Raw genomic sequence first — 24961 nt, 5'->3', positions numbered from 1 at the left:
ACAAGCGTCTGTGGTTCTATCCAATGGCAAGAGGCTTTGTATGCTCTCGCACATAAAGGATGGTTTTGGTGCTGCTTTAAAAGGAGTGTTTAGGGAAGACTTCTGAAGTGACATTTTCATATTTTATGGGCTAGTCCCCATGGCTCAGGCTTGTAATTTCAACTACTTGGGGAGCTGAGGCAGGAAGATTGCAGGTTAAGTCCTGTCCAACTCAACCAGACCTTGTTTCAAAGGGGGGAAAAAAGATTGGTGTGGTGGTGGGTGCCTTTAGTCCTGGTAGAGGCTGAGGTAGGAGGATTGCTGTCAGTTTACCCCCAGCCTGGCTGGAGTGAGACCCATCGTGGGAGGATGGAACAAACAAAAAAGTATTTTTTTTATTTAAGAGAGAAAATAAGAGGGAGGGGGAGACTGGGCATGCCAGGGTCTCCAGCCACTGCAAAGGAACTCCAGACACATGTGTTATCTGACTTACATGAGGGTTCTAGTCAGCAAAAAGGGATAGGATACAGTTTAGTGGTATAGAAACAGCCTAGCATGCACAAGGGCCTGGATTCAATCTCCGGTGCTGCAAATAAGTAAAATGTGTGTGTGTGTGTGTGTGTGTGTGTGTGTGTATTAAAAGGATGGCCTTACAGATTGAGTATTCCTTACCTGACATGCTTTGGATCAGAAGTGTTTTTCCTTCTGGATTTCAGAATATTTACCTATCAATAGAGTGTGTGTAGGGGGGAGGGACCTCAAGTCTAAATATGAAATGCATTTATGTTTGTATGTACATGTTTTGAAAGTAATTTTGTACATGACTCCCTCCCATACACATTTTGACAGGGACCTGGCCAAACAAGATCAAGTGTGGATATACCAATATACTTGTGTTAGTACACTACCACAACATGTCAGATTGTGTGTTCATGTCTCAGTCTGTTAGGACTTGCTGTTACCAGCTGTACCACCCCCACCCACCACCTGGGCTTTGCCTGTTTTAGATTTTTTTTTTTGTCACTTTCTGACTTTCTCAGGCTGGCCGGAAATTCTACCTTAGCTAGCAGTGTTGAAATCACAGGAATGACACTGGCTCACCCTCCCTTTTTAAGCCCTGGTTTGCTTAGCATGTGCACGCTGTTCTTGGAGACAGACATCATCACACCCCCATCCCCAAGTGACGTATGGAAAAGATTGGGTGTAAGTGTTATAGCAAGGGAAATTATTCAACTGTTGAGCCAATTGTTTCTTTTTTCTTTTTCTCGATAAGGTCTCGCTGTAGCTCAGGCTGACCTGGAATTCACTATGTAGTCTCAGGGTGGCCTCTAACTCACAGCAATCCTCCTACCTCTGCTTCCCAGTGCTGGGATTAAAGGAGTGAGCCACCACGCCCAGGTCAGTCATTTCTTTTTTAATTAAAATTTACTTTGTCATTGTTCTCTTTCCTCTTTGGAGTAAGGTTAGAGTTTAAAATCTGGATCTGGATATACTGTTAACTTACTTAGTCACCTTGAGTGAGTTGCTTTAGCCTTTCTCTAGACTTTTAAGTACATAAAACCTACCTCAGAAGTTTAATATGGCCATTTAGTGAGCCAAGAACCAGAGGGTTGCTGATTCTTAATTTTGCTTTTCTTTTCAGCATATAGACTTGTCTTTCATTCCTGGTTGAAGACTATTTGTATTCTTAGTCTGAGCTTTAGCCCCTGAATGAAGCTTGGCGGGTTGCCACTAGGCCTTTGAAGGGAGCATGTTTTAGTGTTTACTATTCATTGTAGTAGCCATCGAGGGTTTTTAGTTTTATTTTTGCCTTTCTTGAAATTTTCTGTTCTCTAGTTACATACATGACATTTTAATTTCTTTGCAAAGCGAGGTTCCTTGAGGGAGGCATACTTCACAGATTTTTGCCACAAAGTGTCACAGTGTGTCATTATACATTCAGTGAGTGTGCATGGCTTGTCAGGCTTTTTAATCAAGTTTACAGTGTTAATTGAAACAGTTTAATATTAGCCTAAAGAAATCTTTAGTCTTTCTGTATAGTGTCTACCCGAGGAATGGAAATGCCACCAAGTTTTATAGTGGAGGAACATTGTCACCAGTACATTTTTAATTAATATCCATAAGTTGGGGATAAAAGAAAGCAGACTGTTGAAAATGGAAGAGTAGTGTAAGCAATCTAAACAGCTGTCATTTACCACCACAGATGTTTACTCTTAAGCCATCTTTCATTATTTTGTAAATGAAAAATAGTTGGAACTGTGACTCAGTGATTGTGCACTTGCCTGTCATGCTGAAGCCCGGGGTTCCATCCCCTGTACTGCAACAGAATAAACAGAAATCCCCCCCCCCCCCCAACAGGTTCTAGTGTAAACCTCAACAGTTTGATGCTGCCCTCTTGTGTTTGGTTTTCCTTGAAATTTTCTTGGCACCTATTTTCAAAGGATCATGATTAGATTCCACATTTTGGGTGAAGATAGACCTATAATATTACCAAATTACCTTGCAATGGATATGTATTTTTTTTCCTCAAAAAGGTGAGAGTAATATGTTTGAATTAGTTTTGTATATGAACAGTATTTATCATGGGCTGCTTGTTTTGAAAGAGGTGTTATAAATTGCTTTTTGACTTACTTTTTTTCTATGTCATGTCCTGTACTGTACTGAAAATAAAGTTTGAAAATATCAAATTCACATGGTGTGTCTTTTTTTAAATTTACTTTTATGTTGAACTGTGACTATGGAATTGTTTCTGTAAAAAAAAAGTCTCTAGGTCCCTGGGGTTACAAGTTTTCTTGGTAATTTCTATAAACTAATGTTTCAGAGTACGCCAATGATCAGTTTCCAGACTTTTCATTCTTACCACTCTGTGAGGTGTATTAGGTTCACAAGGGCATTCAAAACTTCAAAAAATGTTCAATAGGTATGAAGCTATTTGCAACTAAAATTGTAAAGTTCTAGACAACGGTAGGCTTACTGAAATTATTCCTCATTGACTTCCTAGGAGATCATGCCCAGAAATGTTAAAACATGATAGCTTATTGCTGTATCACATAACTGTGAGGTCTTATTTTTCCTATTTTATTAGAACATAAGGATTATAGATAGTTCAGGTATAAGGATTGGATACTTCATAGTTTGTTTTTTTTTTAAACTTAGCAGAACTTTTAATTTTAAATATTGCTCTTTTACAAAATAAGGTTGGTTCTTCATGATGTGTCTGATCTCACTTCATAGAGTTTTTAATGTTAATAGATGTTATTTTAGGACGCTGGTGGTAGTAGCTAAAGGACAAAATGTTGATTCAAGCCGGGCTGGTGGCATATGCCTTTAATCCCAGCACTTGGGAGGCAGAGCTAGGAGGATCACCGAGTTTGAGGTCACCCTGAGACTACATAGTGAATTCCAGGTCAGCTCTGAGCTAGAGTGAGACCGTACCTCAGAAATCCAAAAAAAAACAACCAGAAAAAACCCTTTTACCATCCATAAATGGTAGATCACCTTATTTTTTTTTAAAACAAATTTAAAAAAATTTATTTATTCGGCTGGAGAGATGGTTTTTAGCAGTTAAGGCACTTGCCTGCAAAGCCTAAGAACCCATGTTTGACTCGCCAGCGCCCACATAAGCCAGGCACACAAAAGTGAGGGAAGTGCAAGGTCATACGTGCTCTCAAGGTGCCATAAGCGTCTGGAGTTCGATTGCAATGGCTGAGGCCCTGGTGAGCCTATTCTCTCCCTCTAAAAATAAAAAAGTTAAGATTTATTTATTTATTTTGAGAGAGAGACAATAGGATGGGCATGCCAGAGCCTCTAGACATTGCAAACAAATCTCAGATGCATGTGCCACCTTGTATATCAGGTTTACATGGGTATGGGGAATCTAACCAGGGTCCTTAGGTTTTGTAGGTAAGAGCCTTAACCACTAAACCATCTCTCCAGCCCTAGATCACTTTATTTTCTGTCTGCCTGCTTTCTTTCCTTCCCCTCCCTCTTTTGAGAGAGTATATGGGTGCACCAGGGCCTTCTGCCATGTTCCAGACACATGGACCACTTTGTCCATATGGCTTTATGTGGGTACTGGGGAATAGAACCAGACCAGCCGTCAGGCTTTGCTTATTTTATAATCACTCAATTTTTTAGATATTTTGCTGCTGAATGAGAAGGAAGCATCAATATTGTCCTCATTAAAATTTCTAACAGGCATAATTGTATCCTTAATATGTATTCAACTTAAAAAAAATTTTATTTGCAAGCAGTGAGAGAGAGAAAAGAGAGACAGAGAATGGGTATGCCAGGGCCTCTAGCCACTGCAAATGAGCTCCAGATGCATGCACCACTTTGTGCATCTGGCTTTATGTGGGTACTGGGGAATTGAACCCAGCTCAGGCTTTGTAGGCAGGCGTCTTAACTGCTGAGCCATCTTTCCAACCCCTGTATTCTACTTTTGGAGATTCCCTATCACATTCAGAAAAGGTTTTTTGGGAGTGTCATTATCTTAAGATGATAAACTTCCATAGGATCAGAAGTTTTGTTACAAGAACTGCTATAAACTGAATGAAGTTAATTATAAACCCTTTTATTTATCTAAGATTTAAGTGAACACTTGGGATTGTAGGCTCATTTTCATTCAGGTAGGAGTTAGAAAATCTAAATTGCATAAGGAAGTAAAGTCTGGGCTGGAGAGATGGCTTAGCGGTTGAGTGCTTGCCTGTGAAGCCTAAGGACCCCGGTTCGAGGCTCGGTTCCCCAGGTCCCACGTTAGCCAGATGCACAAGGGGGCGCACGCGTCTGGAGTTCGTTTGCAGAGGCTGGAAGCCCTGGTGTGCCCATTCTGTCTCTCTCCCTCTATCTGTCTTTCTCTCTGTGTCTGTCGCTCTCAAATAAAAAAAAAGTAAAAAAAAAAAAGATAAAGTCTGCTGTGCTGTTTGATGCCTGTGAAGATAGCCATTTCACATGTGCCTGCATCAAAAATCTAAACTTTTTGTGAATACCCTATTATATTTTCTTTGAAATTCTGAGTTGTAAAGTAGCAATTGCCCTTACATTAGTCTGCTGAGGTGTTTGTTTTGTTGATACATTATGCAGACTAAGTTGGGCAGCCCACTATGACCCATGACACATCTTTCTGTCAGTTAAGTATTAGTGGATTGTGGTTTCCTCGCTCCTTTCTGTATCCTCCATGTGCTACAAGTTGTGATAGAGACTGCATGCCCACAGATCCTGTACTTTTGAAAAAAAAAATGTATATTTATTTGAAAGAGAGAGAGAAAGAGAGAGAGAGAGAGAGAGAGAGAGAGAGAGGAAGAGGGAGAGGGAGAGAGAGAGGGAGAGAATGAGTGTGCCAGGGCCTCCATCCACTGCAAACAAACTCCAGATGCATGCATCCCCTTTTGCATCTGGCTTACGTGGGTCTGGGGGAATTGAACCTGGGTCCTTTGGCTTTGCAGACAAGTGCCTTAACCGCTAAGCCATCTCTCCAGCCCAGACCCTGTACTTTCACTCTGTCCTTTTCAAGTCTGCCAATCCTTGGATCAAACTTTGAAATGTTCCATCATCATTCTACGTGTTGCTTTTATTGTAAGTACTTACAGTCTCCCAGAACATGTATCAATGTAAATATAAAACATGCTTGAGTAGTAAAGCATTCAGTCAGATGAGCAAGATGTAGGTAATTGTGTTCTCAGTGTTAAGTAGTGTAGGGTTATTTTTTTTCCCTGTCCCTTTCTGTTTTACCTCTACTGGAGAAATAGCATCTTTATTATGCTTAGAGTTAGAAAGTGGGTGTGAAGCCATGGCCTTCAACACTGCCATACTATTTTTTTTATTTCTTCCATATCTCACAGTTTATCTTCTCTAATTGAAAAACTGACTTGTAACTCCTTTAGAGCAGAAAACGTGTCATCTTTATGTCTTCTTTTTAGGTGTCTCCCCTTCCATTTCCTTTGTTCTCTCAGGGGTCCCTGCTCAAGATAATCATCTTGTTCCTGGTTGTATATGAAGAAGTGTACTTTCAATGAAGTTATTGAGGATTTCAGCCTCTCCATACAGGGGGCTATGATATGCTTTAATTAAGTGGCATAATTAATAATTACATGATAAAATATTTTGCTTGAAAAGTAATGGGCTGGGGAGATGGCTCAGTAGATAACATTCTCACCAGTCAAGCCTGAGTATCCCAGTTCCATCCCCTTACTTCACATAAGAAGCTGGAAGCCCTATTGGGTTCTGTAATTCCAGCACATTGATGATGAGATGAGAAACCGATGGAAGAATTTCTCAAAAGCAGGTGGGGACAAGTGCAGCAAAGATCAGTTGCAGCAGAACGAGGTCCAGAGGGAGACCCTACTTAAAGGCGAGGGCTGAACCAAAAGTAGTCCTTTGACCTCTGCACATGTGCCATGGTACACACGTGCACTTATGTACACTTTTCCTTGTGCACACCCAAAAGTATTACCTAGATTAAAATGTCAAAAGCGTGTTCAGTGTTAGATGTTATTTCAATGGAAGTTCTCCCCACCTAAACCCAGGGTGTTGGGAATGTTAGGCAAATGCCTTACCACTGAGCTACATCTTTAGTTAAAGGGTCTCACTGTGGAGCCCAGACTGGCCTCAACTCACAGTCCTTCTATCCCAGCATCCTGAGTGCATGGATTACAGACCTGCCTTACAGTGTCTAGCATGGAAAGTTTTTCTTTTTCCAAAGGAGGAAATGGATAATAAACATTATTCACATTTTTATAGGTCCTGTTTTTAGCTGTATTTGTGAGGTTATATATTAATTATGAGGAGTAAAAAGCTATTTAAACTTAGAAACCATGGAAGAAACTTAAGAAACTTGATCGGTGCGACTGCTTTTTTATGGAAGCATCTATGATGTCACAGGAAACTAATCAGATTAAAAAGGCACACTCTAGGGCTGGTAGATGGCTCTGCAGTAAAAGGTGCTGCTTGCGAGGTCTGCTGTCCTGGTTTACATTCCCCAGTATCCATGTAAAGCCAGATATACAAAGCGATGCATGGGCTGGAGTTGGCAGTGGTTAAGAGGCCTTTTCCTGCCCAGCCCATATTCTCTCTTGCTCTCAAATAAATAAATAAATAATATTTTTAAAAGGCACACTGTAGGGCTGGAGAGATGGTTTAGCTGTTAAGCGCTTGCCTGTGAAGCCTAAGGACCCTAGTTCAAGGCTGTATTCCCCAGGACCCACGTTAGCCAGATGCACTAGGGGTGCACACATCTGAAGTTCGTTTGCAGTGGCTGGAGGCTCTGGCGCACCCATTCTCTCTGCCTTTTTCTCTCTCTCTGTCACTCTCAAATAAATAAGTAAATAACAAAAAAAAAAGAAAGCTGTGCCAAGGGTAATGTTTTTTTTTAAAAAAAGGCACACTGTGGGCTGGGCATGGTGGCATACACTTTTAATCCCAACACTTGGGAGGTAGGATCACCATGAGCTCGAGGCCACCCTGAGATTACATAGTTATTTCCAGGTCAGCCTCAGCTAGAGTAAAACCCTAACTCAAAAAGCAAACAAAACAAAACAAAACAAAATAATAATAAGGCACACTGTAGTAGAAGAATTGAGAAATGCAGAAAATATGACCAAGTTATAGAAAAGCACATCTAAGATGATAAAAATACTGAGATGTTAGGAATAATTTTGAAAATATAAATTAAAATAAATATGAAACATCTTTTACTGATTCTTAAATGAAAAATACTGAGTGTTAATGAGTATGCTGTAATCATACTGTTGGTGACAGTATGACAGAGCTTAATTTCTCTACAAAATTATTTGGGTGTAAGTACATAGCAAGACTTAAATCATGTTAAATTTTTTGTAATCATTTCCCATTTCTTGGTGTTTATTACAGGCAAGTAACCAGGAGTAATGGCACAAATTGAAATTAAAGTGCTTGTATATTGTGATTAAAAGTCTACAAGTGCTCATGAAAATCTTAAACTATAAATGATTTTCTTCTGCATGCAATAGGATTTTATTAAATTTTTTCAATTTTCTAATTACTGATTTCAGGTTTTTCAAATCAGAATATTGATTACTTTTCTAGTTTTTTGTTTGTTTGTTTTTGAGGTTCACTCTGTAGCCCAGGCTGCCCTTGAGTTCACAGAGGTCCTCTTACTTCATCCTCCCAAGTGCTGGGATTATAGGTGTGAACCACCACACTCAGCTCAAAAAGCTTTCGATTTTTATGAAGATCATTTATTTTTCCTGAGGTAGGGTCTCACTCTAGTCCAGGCTGACTTGGAATTCACTCTGTAGTCTCAGGGTGGCCTTGAACTCGCAATAGTCCTCCTACCTCTGCCTCCTGAGGGCCAGGATTAAAGGCATGTGCCACCATGCCCAGATGAAGACCAATTTATTTATTTATTTATGAGAGAGAGAAAGGCATATAGAGACGAGAATGGACAAACCAGGGCCTCTGGCCACTGCAAACAAACTCCAGATACATGCAATACCTTGTGCATCCAGCTTACGTGGGATCTGGCTTACATGAGTCCTGGGGAATTGAACCTGGGTCCTTAGGCTTCACAGACAAGCGCCTTAACCTCTAAGCCATCTCTCTAGCCATAGATTGCTTTTTTAAAACAGGGTTTTAACACTCATTTATTTATTTATTTGATTGAGAGACAGACAGAATGAGAATGGGCACAACAGGGCCTCCAGCCACTACAAATGAACTCCACATGCATGTGTCACCTTGTGCATATGGCTTATGTGGGTACTGGGGAATTGAACTTGGGTCCTTAGGCTTCTTAGGCAAGTGCCTTAACTGCTGAGCCATCTCTCCAGCCCTGTATTACTTTGTAATGGTATTGAGAGATTTCTTTAAAAAAATAATTTTTATTTATATATTTGCAAACAGAGAGATACAGAGAGAGAGAAAGTAAAGGCCCGTCAAGGCCTGTAGCCACTACAGACAAACTCGAGACTCATGTGCCACCATGTACTTATATGGCTCCCAGAGAATCAAACCTGGGCCTTTAGGCTTCATAGGCAAATGCCTTAACTGTTAAGCCATCTCTCCAGCCCAATTTATGGTGATCCTCCTACCTCTGCCTCCGGAGTGCTGGGATTAAAGGCGTGCACCACCACACTCAGCTACTAATATTTTTTATTTATACCATTTTCAAATACAGTTTGTTTTTGTTGATTCCCATTTTCCCCTTAACCTTTCTTCCCTCACCTCCCCCCCACTTCCCTCTCCTATATTTCCCTCCTACTTACATGTCACATGTATCTATATGCTTGTCTATCCTCCTTTTCAGTTCCTCTATTTATATTCTGTTTTGGTTATAGTTACACATAGATACTACAAGCTAACATTCGTCAAATGCAAATCACAAAACAATTCACAGTTATCATCTTAGCCCAGTCAGAAAGAAAGAAAAGTCATCCAGTAAACAAACAAATGTTGGCAAGGATACTGGAAAAGAGGAACTCTCATCCACTTTTGGTGAAAATGCAAACTAGTAAAGTCATTATGAAAATCAGCGTGGAAGGTTTTCGAAAAGTTAGCAGCAGCCCTCCCGTATTCCACTCATGGTCCCTCAGTCCTATCACTCCTGCATTTACCTTGAAGACCACTCTGCTACACAGATATGCATATCCATGCTTACTGCAGCTCTATTTAGAATAGTTAAGAATTGGAAATGGTCTAGATGCCCAAGCAGCAGAGAAATAGACAATGAAAACATGGTACAGTTACACAATGGAATTCTGCCCAGCAGTACGGAAAAATGAAATTTACAGAAAAATGAATGGATCTGGAAAAAATCATGTAGTGAAGTGACTCAAATTCAGAAAACTGAAAACTGCATGTTCTATCTGATACATGGGTCTTAGTTTATAATATCTGTAAATGTAGGTTAAAGAATCAGATAGTTGTATATGTTTAAAAAAGGCACTGGTAATAGTGGCAGAAGTCCCTGTCTCTCCCTTTCATCTTTTTCTGCTTAGAAACCTCTTTAATTCAATTCTTCAGTGGATTCTTTGGCTGTGAATACCAGGTCTGAAGTGACATCTACTACTTGACTTTGAGTTGAGTTTCTGTTACCTGTTTTTTAAAAAAATATTTTATTTATTTGGCAGGAGGAAGAAAGGATGGGAGGGAGAGAAAAAGGGAAGAAGGGAGCGGGGAGGGAAGGAGAGAGAGAGAGAGAGATAGAGACTATGAATATGAGAATAAGTGAGCCAGGGGCTCTAACCACTGCAAACAAACTCTAGAAACGTGTGCTTCTTTGTTCATCTGGTGTATGTGGGTACTGAAGAATTGAACCCAGGTCCTTAGGCTTCGCAGGCAAGCACCTTAACTGCTAAGCCATCTCTCCAGCCTTAGTCTATCGTTTAAATTAGTCAAACAGGAAAAGCACTGAATTATATGTAAGCCCAGTTAAGATGCATCTGCTGTTTTCATATGAATGAATCCCAGTGAAAAAATTAGAAATTGCCTGAATTGTGCTCATTCATTCATTCATTTATTTATTTAATGAGAGTTTCATTGGCATTCTAAACTGAATCTGACTTCAGTAGATTAGATAGCTGGTGAAGTGAGGATATTAAAAAGCAGACCCTGAAGCTGTGAGAGGATTTTGTTTCCTGCTGAGAACTCATTACTACAATGTTTTTGTCCTTTGAAGAATTGTATAATGTCAGTGAAATGGTATGTTGGGATGAGTCTTTTCTCTTTCCTCTGATACAGTGAACTGGATGCCTCGTAGCTAGAGCTGGACTTGTATGTGCTAATTAATCCTGCATGTGGCCTGACAATATTTTGATAGTGTTCCTTCAAGTCATCACAAAGGTCTTTTCCCTTGGGCCTGTACTGTTTTTAATATAAGACAAAGGCTCATAGTACCACATTTGATGGCTGTGGTACCTTAGGCTGATTGACATAATTGCTTACCAAAGCAGTTTCCTGTACAGGAGTTTAATTGATAGGTAAGTATAGGTGTTCTTCCTCTACTTTGCAGGGGAGAAACAGTGGTAGTATGGGTATGAACTAGTTCTCAAACAGCTTCTGATTACTCGTTTGTAGTACTATATACAAGATACACATTCGGTGGATAAATTAGAAAAGAAGATGGCTCCAAGTAATTACTATTAATAACATAGCTAAATGGCATTTAATACAAAAAGTAAGAAAATAGCAAATACAACCCTTTTGCCACTTCAGAACTACATATGAACTTTATTTGATTCTACTAGTAAGTGAAAACAGGCAGCGATCAATAAGCCCATTTTATACTCTGGGTCATGATTGTCTGAGGACCCAATTGAGCAGTCAAATCGCCAACAGATTTTTGATGGCCTTGCCTAATGTTTCTTCTGCATGCAGTCTCGCTGTTGCTGTTGTTTCTCACTTAACTCTGAACTTCATGAATTGTAGAAAGAAACTGAATTGGTATGTGACTGCCTGTATTCTTTTTTGTTTGTTTTCTAAGGTAGGGTCCCACTCTAGCCCAGGCTGACAAGGAACTGAATTCCATAGCCCCAGGGTGGCCTTGAACTCAAGCAGTCTTCCTGCCTCTGCCTTCTGAGCTGTGAGATTAAAGGCATGTACCACCATGCTCTACTACCTAAAGTCATAAGACAGCAATGACTGATGAAGTCATTTACTGACATGAGTTATGTTTATTCAGTTGGAGATATAGATAAATACACAGTTTTGAAACCATCATTTAAAGAAGTGCTATAATAAAACACTTAATCAGAAGTTACAGATATGTTCATTGAAGGACTTTTTGACATTGTTTACTTAAAGCATGGCATACTTACAACACCTCCCAAGTTGCTTGGCCTATGCAGAAGAATACTCAAACAAGTGGTTGGACACGTCTGCTATAGTAGTTCTTAACTAAAGTTGTACAATTTGTGATTTTTTTCAAATAAAAAACAGATATATAGCTCAGATATATAATTTTCTATATGTCACTGATGGTGTTCTTTATTATTAATTAATTAATTAATTTTGAGGTAGGGTCTCTAGCCCAGGCTGACCTGGAGTTCACTATATAGTCTCAAACTCACAGCTATCCTCAGCCTCCAGAATGCTGGAATTAAAGGTGTGCACCACCACATCTGGCAGGGGGAGAAAGAATGGGCTCACCAGGGCATCTAGCTGCTGCACATAAACTCCAGATGCATGTACCACTTTGGGCATCTGGCTTCACGTGGGTTCTGGAGAAACGAACTCTTGGTTGTTAGGCTTTGTGGGCAAGTACTTCAACCATTGAGCCATATCTCCAGCCCCTTACAGAATAGTCATACTATGTGCCTACCAAGCTGCCCTCTGATGTTTATGACTGTATATTAATGCTACTCTCACTTTTGGTAGAGAAGCTTCTCTGCAGATGGTAGTGACCACTGGGGTGACTGAAAACTCACTATAATGCTGAGAAGTGACAGCAGAGTGGGACGTCTTTATCATACCCTCCAAGGCTCAGGTTCTCTTGCAGAAGAGGGGCAGAAAGATTGTAAGAGCCAAAGGAAGGGTAGGACTGCTTACAGTGTTGTCATCCACACACAAAAATGTCCTTGATATTCATGGCCTCACATAAGACCTTCATAATAGGAAGGGGAAAATGATGTCCTCAGAATAGGAGAGGCTAATTGGAAGGAAGGGACTCAATGGAGGGAGTCTTTGGGAGGGGGGGTGATGGGAGGCAAATGTCATGGTTTATTGTCTATGTTTAATGGAAATTGTCCATAAAAATAGAAAAAATAAAAAGGATAGTCATAACTGTCCATTTAAATCTTATGCTGCCACCCATAGTTTCTGTGCTTCATGAGTCAGGCATTTGATATTTTCTAATCTTTGATCCCTATATTTTATTCCTACCACTAATACCTATTCATTTGACAGATAATGTACACTGAAGAAACCTCATCACATTTATATATCCAGTGAATGGAGCTAAACTCAGACTATCATTACCTCACACTATCATCTTCTAGTGGAAACCCAAGGTAACTGCAGGAATATTCAGTAGTGAAAGGATTATATATCTTGTACTTAAAATAATGATTGGTTCAAATCATCCAAGCCCGGTCATCTGGTCATCTTCATCTGTAACCCAGGCTGATTTGGAGTTCATGAAGTGTCAGGGTGGCCTTAAACTCACAGTGATCCTCCTACCTCTGCCTTCTGAGTGCTGGGATTAAAGGCATGTGCCACAGTGCCCAGCCTCAAGTCAGATAGATAGATAGATAGATAGATAGATAGATAGATATAATTTTTTTTTTTTTTTTTTTTTTTTTTTTTTGGTTTTTCAAGGTAGGGTCTCACTCTGGCCCAGGGTAACATAGAATTCACTATGTCATCTCAGGGTGGCCTCAAACCCACAGCGATCCTCCTACCTCTGCCTCCCAAGTGCTGGGATTAAAAGCATGTGCCACCATGCCTGGCTTCTAGATACATTTTTAAACGTTATCCATGAGACTATATAAAAAATGATAGTGTTTGGATTAAAAACGAAATCTCCATGTAGCTTTGGAATTAAATATAATTTACAGACCAATTATTTGTAACAACTCTGTAGAATGTGTGCTGTGTATATGTATAATGTTTGCATGTGTGTATGCAGAGAGCTGCATGTCCTATATACATGTATGTGGAGGCTAGAGAACATCCCATATTCTCCTTGATTGCTTTCCTACCTTGTTCCTTTGAGGCCTGAGCTGCCACTGTTTCTTTGTTTTTGTTTTTGTCCAAGTCAGACAATATGACCTGCAAGCCACAGGGATTCTCTGCTCTCTATCCCCATAGGACTGGGGTTACATAATGTGTGGGTGTCAGATCTTATTCCCAGATGGCTCTGACGCAGTGGGATCATTTCAGACTTAAAAAGAATACATAAGAAAAACACACTTGTCCCCCATTGTCCTGCTCTACTAATATTAACTGTTTTCACTTTATTTCAGGTCCCTTTCCCTTGTTAATGAAATAAAAATGCTACAGATGCAGTTAGTTATGTATACTTCTACCAGCTGATTCTGTCCTGCCTTTCCAGGGAAGATCACCATCTCCAGAATTTAACCATCCCCACCTTGAAGTCTTTTAATATTAAAAGGAAAATATTTTACATCATTTTTAGATGACAGTTTGTATCTGTCTATCATACATACATACATACATATACATATACATACATACATATATATATATATATATATACACATACACACACACACACACACACACACACACACACATATATATATATATATATATATATATATATATATATATATATATATATAGTTTTAGAGACTTTTGCACGCCAGTATAAGTTTCCTCATGGACATATAACCAGACTATAATCTTTCATTATATGATATACCACATATATTTTAACTATTCTTCCACTGATGTGGGAATGAAGTATAAGAACAAACTATGAGAATGATCCATAAGAATGAAATATGGGGATATTTTTTCTTTCCCAGATGATAGATGGATGATAGACAATAGGTAGATGGCCCTGGCTTTCAGATCCAAGTTTGTTTTGTTTTTTGTTTTTTCAAGGTAGGGTCTCTAGCTCAGGCTGACCTAGAATTCACTTTGTCTCAGGGTGGCCTCAAACTCACGCTGATTTTCCTCCCAAGTGCTGGGATTAAAGGCCTGTGCCACACTTGGCCTGGGATATTTCTTATAGCTCTTACAAATAACTTTTCTGAATTATAATAGTGAGATGCTAAATTCCTTACTTGTAGCTTGCCTTATAGTTAACCACACAACTGTGCAATCTGCCTGCTTACAGCAGTGTGACTAGGTTTCCTCTGCCTTGGAGCTCCTTTGGCCTGAACTGCACAGATGAGCCATTGACAAGCAGTGTTCACAGACGCTGATGGATCTTAAGCTATGCTCTTTGCCCAGTTTCCTCAGTGGCCTGGTTGGACTCTTGACTCATAAGCAGTGTATATGCATACGAAGTGCTGACCATAGTGTTGAAGACAACATGGTCAGTAACGAATGTCCACAGATGATTTGAAGACAATGGACTTAATGTGATTACATATGTGTGTTCTGGATCAGCAGAGTCCAGCAGGTCATTCCCTTAAAACCCTCCCTATAACAAATGACTAATGTTAAGGATTATCCAAAGTCAAAACTTCCTCACCCTTTGTTCATGCAGTGTGCTACTTACTCACGTATGCTGGTTTGTGGCTGTCTAGTAGATGCGCTAATGAGCACTGTGTGCAGCAGAGGAAGCCGCAGCCACCAGAACAGAACACAGTGATCAGATGCAGTTTGTTTACTAACGTTTAAACTAAGCTTCAAGATCAGTGTCTTTTGCCTAAGGCTGCTGTTACAGGCAGCTAGCCCACTCCTGGCTAACTACAAGAGTTAGTTCACTTCTCAGGCTCTGCTTCTAGAAGTACTTTGCTTACTCTTGGGTAAGACTCCAAGGGTTAGTTCTGTATAATTTAAGGGCTGTGTCCCACAAATAGGGCACAGTGATTCATGCAGGTTGTGGCACAGCCAGATGGTCTTACCAGCTGCTATTCCTTATTTACTTCCTTTTTCCCTGGGACTGCGCATGGGTTCTTGAGTATCCCCTCTCCCATATAAGCTCTTAGGAGAGCTAACTTCTTAGCCCTAATGAATGAATAGTGACTAGTCTAAGGCAATCATTGCAGGACTTTTGCCAGTGGTTGTCTTTGGATGAGGAGGTAGTTCAGATGGAGAGGTGGATACTCCACCTGGGGAAGTTTAAAAAAAATTTTTTTTTGTTCATTTTTATTTATTTGAGAGAGAGAGAGAGAGAGAGAGGGAGAGAGAGAGGGAGAGAGAACGGGCACGCCAGGGCCTCCAGCCACTGAAAATGAACTCCAGACACGTGCACCCCCTTGTGCATCTGGCTAACATGGGTTCTGGGGAATCAAGCCTCGAACCGGAGTTCTCAGGCTTCACAAGCAAGTGCTAAACCGCTAAGCCATCTCTAGAGCCCAGATGTTTTAGTTTATTAAGTTATTTTATCTTTTATTAATTAAAAGCTTTGTTGTATGGACAAATTATGTGTTCTCATTTTCCTCCTCCCTATCCCTATTCCACTCAGGGCCCTACTCATTGAAGTTAATTCACCATGGGGGTTTGGGTTATGAATTAGGAGAGTAGCAGTCAGTCATTGGCAGGGAAGGTGGGACGATGCCTCTGGTTATTCCCTTCTACCCATGGCTGTTAGAATCTTTCATTCCCCTCTTTCGCAGTGTTTCCTGAGCCTGGGTGGATGTGTTACGTCTACTTTAGTGTTAAGCTCTCAGTAACTTTTGGATTTTTCTGTTTTGATATGTTTTGAGTGTCGTCAGTGTCTATTGTCATCTCCCTGGTGCAGGTCGGCAGGCTTGCGATGAGAGTAACACTTGATTAGCTCACCAGTTCTCTGTGGTTTCACCTGGGCCTTGGCCCATGTGTAAGAGGCGGCTCATCTCATGACATGAAATCAGCTGTTTTTTTTCTTGTCAAGTTGATAGACTTTGGTTGTCCCCAGTTTTTACTGCCTTCTGTAAAAGAGAAAACAGATTCTCCAACAGAGAGTGAGAGCAGCGTGGGTTAAAGGGACAGGCATACTTAATTAAGAGAGATTTTGATGGTCAAAGACTAGTAGGTGTGTTTCTCATTTGAGTCCGTGATCCTCATCTTTGTAGGATCCTGACTTGGATCCCATTACCAGCTATGAGCTCCTGCCCATCCAGCCAGTCTCTTATCCAGCCGCAGAGCCATTGGTTACCTGCCTAGGCTGTGTGTTACTATTGCACAGGTGTGTACATCTTTTTTTAAAAAAATTTTTTGTTACTTTTTATTTATTTATTTGAGAGTGACAGAGAGAGAAAGAGGCAGATATAGAGAGAGGATGGGTACGACAGGGCCTTCAGCACGGCAAAGGAACTCCAGACGTGTGTGCCCCCTTGTGCATCTGGCTAACGTGAGTCCTGCGGAATCGAGCCTCGAACTGGGGTCCTTAGGCTTCACAGGCAGGTGCTTAACCGCTAAGCCATTTCTCCAGCCCTGGTGTGTACATCTTAACTGGCTGGTTGATTTCATCTCTAGCAGGATCTCCTGCTTGTTCACAAAGTTGGTGGCCATTTTCCTTCAGCAATTCAAGTAGCACTTCCCAGCACTGTGACAGTTAGTCCGGGGAGCTGGCTTCCTTCCAAATTCCAGCATGATCTTTCATGTTCTGTGTTGGCAGCTTGTGCTGTCTTCAGCAGTAGGTCGTACATTTTAGCTCAGGTAGGTAATCAAGTGCTTTGACAGAAGCCTGCCTTATTTGGGGGACCTCATAGGTCTCTTTAACCCAACAGCTCACTGTGAGGTGTAACTCATTTCAGGTACAGGGAGTTACAAGCCAGAACCCATGATTTTTAGGATTAGGCTTCCTCTCACCCCCTCTGGGGCCTTTCTGCCCAGATGATCCCCCAACACTACTATTGAAGGTTATAGCTTTTAGTTTGCTATTCAGGGGATAGGTTTTTATGGTCTAAAGCATAGCTCGGCTTTAGTTTTGTGTATAATTTCCCCACTCTCCATTTCCCCTCTCTCCAAAACCTTCCACCCTATTATCTGTCCCTTGAGTTGTCTGTCAGGTATGCCTGCAGCTCAAGCTGTTCCAGGTCAGGAGCCACATAGGAAGAAGGACATGTGGCACTGGTCTTTCTGTGCTCGTGTAAGTTTACTTAGTTTGACATTTTTCCAAGTCCATCCATTTTCCTGGAAATTCCATTATTTCATTTTTCCTTGCCACTGAGTAAATTCCATTGTATATATATAGTCCACGTCTTCATTAACCATTAATCTGATGATGGCATCTGGACTGATTCCAGGTCCTACTTACTGTGAATAGAGCAGCTCCAAATATGGCTGAGCAAGTCTCTCTGAAGTAAAGTTTTTAGGGTATATGCCCAGCAGTGGTATAGCTGCATCAAATGGTAGGTATATGTGGTGGTTTGATTCAGGTGTTCCCCATAAACTTAGGTGTTCTGAATGGTAGGTTCCCAGCTGGTGAGAGATTTGGGAATTAACAACTCCTGGAGGCAGTGTATTATTGGGGCCGGGCTTATGGGTCTTATGGCCAGTTTCTTCATGCCAATGTTTGGTACACTCCCCTGTTGCTGTTGTCCACCTTATGTTGGTCAGATGGTGATGTCCACCTTATGTTGGTCAGATGGTGATGTCCACCTTCTGCTCATGCCATCATTATCCCTGCCATCATGGAGCTTCCCCTCGAGTCTGTAAGCCAAAATAAACCTCTTCTATTATTTTTAAATATTTAAAAAATCTTAATTTTTATTTATTTGAGAGGGAGACAAAGACAGAGAGAGAGAAAGGGAGAAGAGGGAGGGAGGATGAATGGGCAAGCCAGGACCTCTAACTGCTGCAAGTGAAGTCCAGATGCATGCTCCACTTTGTGCATCTGGCTTATATGGGCACTAGGAGATACATATACACACTCACACACAAATAATTTTTGTAAAGAATTGCCTTTTCATATGATCTATTTTAGAGAAAGTTCCATGCACTGCTGAGAAGAGTGTATTCTGTGGCATCACAGTAGAATGTTCTTGTAGGTGCCTGCTAAGTCCAATTGATTTATGATGGTGTTTAGGTCCATTACTTCTCTCTTACTTTTCTGCATGTATTGTGTATTGATGATAGTGGAGTATTAAAGTCTCCTATTATTACCGTGTTAGGATTTACTACTGGTTTATTGTCTAGTAGATTGTTTTATGAAATTTGGTGTGTACCTATGCTTGTGCATATAAGTTTATGATTGTAATGTCTACTTGTTGGATTGTTCCCTTAAGGAGTAAGAAGTAGCCTTTCTTGTATCTTTTTATTACTTTTGGTTTAAGGTATTTTATTGGATATTAGTATAGCTATGCTTTTTAATTTAAATTATTGTTATTACTAACATTTTGTATGGATACATCATGTGTTGGTGACCCTCTTTTCCCTTGTCCCTGACCCCATTCCACTGGGGACCCTCCTCAGTGGGGTTACAGGTATTCCCTATGAAGTCATGGGTTATGCATTGTGGGAGCAGTGGTCATTTATTTGCGGGGGTGCGGAAATGCCTCTGGGTATGATGTCTTAACCTATGGCTCTTACAGTCTTTCTTCATCTTCTGCAAAATTCCTTGGGCTGTGGTAGGTGTTTTAAGTCTACTTCAGCAATGAGCCCTTAGGAGCTACCTGCTTGTTTCTTACTTTCATTGGCTTGGAAAATCATTTTCCAACCTTTCACCCTAAGGACGTGCCTATCTTTGTTGGGAAAGTGGGTTTCTTATAGACAACAAGTGGACGGATCCATTTTTCTCATCCAACATGTTAACCTGTGTCCTTTTGATACTTATTTATTTTTGTTTTTTAAATATATTTTATATATTATTTGAGAGAGAGAGGGAGAGAGAGAGAGAGAGAATGGGTGCACCAGGGCATCCTGCTACTGCAAATGAACTCCAGACGCATGTGTCTTCTTGTGCATATGGCTTATGTGGGTCCTAGAGAATTGAACTGGAATCCTCTGGTTTTGCAGGCAAATGCCTTAACTGCTAAGCCATCTTTTCAGCCTCTATTTTTGGTTCTTTGAGGTACGGTTTCACTAGTCCAGGCTGACCACTCTTATAGTCTCAGGGTGGCCTTGAACTCATGGCAATCCTTCTACCTCTAGAGTGCTAAGATTAAAAGTGTGTGCTGCCACATTAGGCTAATCTGTGCCTTTTTTTTGTTTGTTTGTTTAATTTTTAAATTTTTATTAACATTTCCCATGATTATAAAAAAAAAATCCCATGGTAATTCCCTCCGTCCCCCCTGACACTTTCCCCTTTGAAATTCTATTCTCCATCATATTACCTCCCCATCTCAATCATTGTACTTACATATATACAATATTAACCTATTAAGTACCCTCCTCCCTTCCTTTCTCTTCCCTTTATGTCTCCTTTTTAACTTACTGGCCTCTGCTAATCTGTGTCTTTTGATTGAGCAGTTAAGTCCATTGATAACAGAGTTATGACTGTTAGCTGTAAGTTAATACCTGTCATGTTGGAAGTTTTGTGGAGTTTGGTGTTTTCTTGAGCTTTGTATGTTTCCTGTCTGTTCTAGATTTGGCTGTTACTTGTACCCTCTTGAGTATGTTTGCTCATTTGCTTCTTCTGTGTGGAGTATTACCTGTAGTATTCTCTGTAGAATTTGTTTCATTCTCATATATTCACAAAGCTGGCTTTTATCATAGCAAGATTTCACCACCTATTATGAGAGATAATTTTGTTGGGTATAAATATAGTGGTTTGGTTGGCAGCAATGGTCTTTTAAAATTTCCTCATTCAAGCAGGAGTGCTATTTTCTGAGTGAATCTGATATTAGCACAAGGGTGAAGGAAATAGACACTGAGGACACTCAATACCTACCAAACCAGAGCTCCAGAGGGCTCCTAAGAGCCCATCACTGAAGTAGACTTAAAATGCCTCCAACATGGCTCAGGGAATTTTGCGGAAGAGGAGGCAGAAAGATTGTTAGAGCCACAAGTTGGGACATTTTACACAGAGACATTGCCTCTTCCCCATAACTGACTGCTGCCCCCATAATGCATGACCCACAATCCCCATGGGGTTGACCTGCATCCCCAAAGAGGAAGGCCTCTTCAGAAAAGGGGCAGGGAGGAGGGAAAGGATGGTACCAACAGTGTTGATGTCCATATCTAATAAAAATAAACTTTAAAAAATTTCCCCATTCAGCCATGGTTGGAATTTTATTTTATGTTCTTTTTGGAGATTGTTTACAAATTCATCCAGCATCTTGTTTATAGCCTCAGTGAGTTGGTTTAATAGTTATTGTTGTTTCATTATGGGATTCTATGTGTGGTGTTTGTTCTCTGATTTCATGGGAGGTTTCTCTTATGGGATTAGTCATTCTTGGTGGGGATCTCTTGGCTTGATGTCTTATGTTATTTGTCTTGTGTTGGGTTTTGTCCATCTCTACATAGTCCCTTTTGCTTACAGTGTAGTAATTATAGCTCTTATAGCACCTGTTGTATGGCCTGGGCAGCTTTGGTTAAGGTACATGTCAGAAAGTGGTCTGTCTACCTGCTTTGTAAGCTAGGTGCATTTGAGTCAGAGTAGGGCCCTGATTGTGTAGCCTCCACGTGTGTCTGAGCATGGCTCTGGGAGATCTGTGTGTTCAGTGTCAGAGTAAGGACCTGTTTCCCAGTGCTGCCTGGGATTTTGGAGTGAGATCAGCACTGGGGCCCCGGGCCCTCTGTGTCTCGGGGCTAGTGTTAGCAGCTGGGAAGGTCGAGTTCTGGGAGTTCCAGGCTGCATTTCCTTGCTAGTGTGCTGGTGATTACCAACTCCGTACTTGTGGAGGATGTGGTGTTCACCTTGATTTGGTTTCACCCTCTCATTCCCTGGCCTTTGGTGTGTGCTAGGCCCCAGGACTGCTGCTAGCCTCACAGGACTGGATGGTGAAGAGGAAGTTCCACTGTGGGAAGGTCATTCTGTGCGAGTGTGTTGGCTCCTGGTCAGTGCAGGTGCAGATCAGAATGCATGGCAGGAGGAAGGCAGCTTCCTAGGCTTGGGTACCCAGCATTACCCTTACCTGTCCTTTGGTGTATGATTGGCTCCAGAACCCTGTGGGCTGAAGTGTTGGTGCTCTCTGACTGGGCCTGAGAGGGTGTTCTGAGCTGTGGGTAGGAAATTCCACTCGAGGATGGTGTCTTCCTGCTCCCTACCCCTAGCTTTTTCATGACCCAGCATGCACAGGGGTTAGGAGGGAGAAGCCCACCTGGGCTCTTGGATGCCCAGTGTTACTCACTGCCTGGTGTCTAGGGGTGGGATCTGCCTGGGATCCATCCTGTGGGCTGTAGCCAAGACTGGAACTTGGGGTTGAGAGCCATCAGAGGACTCTTCTGGAGACTAGCACTCAGATGCTCTCCACATGTACCCATGTGGATTTTTCTTTCTGTTTTGCATGTCTGAACTTTTTTCTTCAGCAGATCTCTGATGCTGATGGCAACCAGGCCTGGCTGGGCTGCTGGGAGCCCTACCCAAGCAGAGCCTCGAAATTCCAGGCTATGGCTCCCAGCTCTAGCGGGTTTCTCACTGCAGCTCCCCCCCCTTTTTTTAAATAGTTTTGAACACTGTAAATTTACTACATGAATTACCATGCTGACATGAAAGAAGTTTCTTTCAAGTATATAGCCAGCAGTGGAATTGCTTTGTGTGTGAATATATGAGTATATTTATATTCTAGTTTGGCAGATCCTCCCAGACAGTTCTAAAAAGCACTCTCCCTAACAGTTCTATACAAGTTCCAGTTAACTCTAAATTCTTGCCTAATTTTGTTACTGGAAAATTTTTATGTTTTAATCATTTTAGTGGGTGTGTGGTAGCATCTACATTTCCCTAATGAACGTTGACATTGATCTCTCTTCATGGGCTTCTCAGTCATCTGACTACTGTTACAGAGTGCTTGCTTTCTACTCAGTTTTCCATTAGGTGGTTTCTTAACTTCTTTTATATTGATTTGTAGGAATTTCTTACATATATTCTTGTTTGTACATTGTGGTAGTATTTTTTTAAACCCATGGCATGCATGTGTGTGTGTGTGTGTGTGTGTGTGTGTGTGTGTGTGTGTATTAAGGAAGTAAATGATACCAGTCTTTCCTTTATAATGCCTTTTGTATACTGTCTTGACAGCCTTAAACTTAGTATCTCAAAAACTTTTCTAGATCTGCACTTTACAGTGACAGTACCCAGTAATCACAGTGACTATTGGACATTTGAAATTTGGTTAGCCTAAAGTAAGATGTGCTTTTACTGTAAAATATATGTGTACTTTCAAAGATATAGTATTAAAAAGAATGTAAAATAGCTAATTTATAACTTTCAGATGTAAAAGGTTATCTAGAATTTAACAAGAAGTAAGTTTTTTTTAATACTTTATTTATAGGGAAACAGGGAGGGAGGGAGAGAGAGAGAATAGGCATGCTAGGGCCTGCAGCCACTGCAGACGAACTCCAAATGCATGTGCCCCCTTGTGCATCTGGCTGACGTGGTTCCCGGGGAATTGAACCTAGGTCCTTTGGCTTTGCAGGCAAATGCCTTAACGGCTAAACCGTCCCTCTAGCCCAAGAAGTAAGTTTTAAAAGTGTATTTTAGAAAACTTAAAAATTACTTAATTGGCTCACATTTTCTGATTCTCGAAGTGTACCATGCAGCAAACTTCTTGTAATGATGGCTGTTTTATATCTGCCTGTCCAAGATGGCAGCTGGTAGCTGCATGTGGATATAGAGCATTTATAATGCGGCTAGGTGATTGAGAATTTGAACTTTAAACTTAATTTTAATTCCTGTTTCAGTCCCCTCATATGTTTAGTGGTGACGGTATTGAACAGCTCATCTCTGCACTTTATTATTTTAACACTAATTGTCTCAGATTTGGCCTCACATTTATCTGTAACTGATTTCTGTGTATGGTGTCAGGTAGGGAGCATCAATAAGTCCCCCCCCAACCTTCTACGTGGAAATCAAATTGACCAGACATGAAAGAAACTATTTTCTTTTTATTTTATTTTATTTATTTATTTATTTGAGAGTGACAGACACAGAGAGAAAGACAGAGAGGGAGAGAGAGAGAATGGGCGCGCCAGGGCTTCCAGCCTCTGCAAACGAACTCCAGACGCGTGCGCCCCCTTGTGCATCTGGCTAACGTGGGACCTGGGGAACCGAGCCTCGAACCGGGGTCCGTAGGCTTCACAGGCAAGCGCTTAACCGCTAAGCCATCTCTCCAGCCCAGAAACTATTTTCTTGTGTTTAGCCCTTCCCTCACTTTCTCTGGTTTATACTTGTATCAAAGACCACACTGTCTTTCTTTAAAATTTTTTTTTATTTATTTATTTGACAGCAACAGACAGAAAGAGAAAGAGGCAGAGAGAGAGAGAGAGAGAGAGAAGAGGAGGAGGAGGAGGGGAGGGGAGGGGAGGGGAGGGAGGGTGAGGGGAGAGAGGGAGAGAATGGGTACGCCAGGGCTTTCGGCCACTGCAAATGAACTCCAGACGTGTGTGCCCCCTTGTGCATCTGGCTAAGGTGGGTCCTGGGGAACCGAGCCTTGAACAGGGGTCCTTAGGCTTCACAGGCAAGCGCTTAACCGCTAAGCCAGCTCTCCAGCCTGACCACACTATCTTCAATAACTGATGGATTAAATGCTCCTGTTGTTTCTTAAGCTTGTCTTGGTTATTCTTGACCCTTTTATTTCCACATAAATATTAAATGTAACACATCAGTCTTTATAAAATCACTTTGAAGATTTTGATGAAATTACATTACTAAATTATCCAGTCATAAACATGATGTGCCCATCCATTTACTTGAGCCTTCAATTTATCTCACTAATGTGTTATCCTTTTCTATGTAAAAGTCTTATACATCTTTTGTTAGATTTATCCCTAGCTGTTTTTGTTGTTATGACTGATGGTGCTTGTTAATTTCACTCTTTACTTATTTGTGGCATGGGTATTGTTCTTATATAAAGCATCTGTACAAGATTAACTTATTTAAAAATTCTTTTCTATAGTCCCAGTTCTATCATTTGCAAGCAACGACTGTTTTATTATTTAATTTTTGATTTTTACTCTTTTTTTAAAAAAAATCATTTCATCACATCTTGGTTTATTTTACTAACCATGACCTGTGTTTACACTGTGCTTTATAAAGGGCCAGACAGGAAGGAAGCCCATGATCCTGTAGAAATGTGTATAACTCTGCTGTCTTTGCTAGAGAATCAGAATAGTCTGAGTCTTGAGCAGTTTGTATTAATTAGAAAGGCTGCACATTAGTACAATTTGGTAGAGGGTTACTTTTATCTTAATGTGAAATATTGTGAGGGAAGGAATGATTTACAGCCATGAAAGAAATACGATGAATACTTAGTGAATTGGCAAATGCAGAAGGCTGTGATGATGTTGGATGTAC

The 24961-nt window shown here is 40.8% G+C and overlaps 1 protein-coding gene across 3 annotated transcripts in view; it reads left to right on the top strand.

Annotated features, from left to right (window-relative positions):
- Slc39a10 (solute carrier family 39 member 10) overlaps positions 1-24961 on the top strand; it is a 121371-nt gene that overhangs the window by 62866 nt on the left and 33544 nt on the right. The window contains exon 2 of one of the 3 annotated variants that reach the window (XM_045147279.1): positions 12856-12959. The exons of the other annotated variants lie outside the window; for them this stretch is intronic. The gene's annotated coding sequence lies outside the window, so the exon portion shown is untranslated. The remainder of the gene's footprint in view (positions 1-12855; positions 12960-24961) is intronic. 3 annotated transcript variants of the gene reach the window in all.

Source organism: Jaculus jaculus, chromosome 4 (assembly GCF_020740685.1).
Source record: "Jaculus jaculus isolate mJacJac1 chromosome 4, mJacJac1.mat.Y.cur, whole genome shotgun sequence".
NCBI classification, from domain to species: domain Eukaryota; kingdom Metazoa; phylum Chordata; class Mammalia; order Rodentia; family Dipodidae; genus Jaculus; species Jaculus jaculus.
Note: the sequence above shows the minus strand (reverse complement) of the source record. Positions and strands in the feature narration are given on the sequence as shown.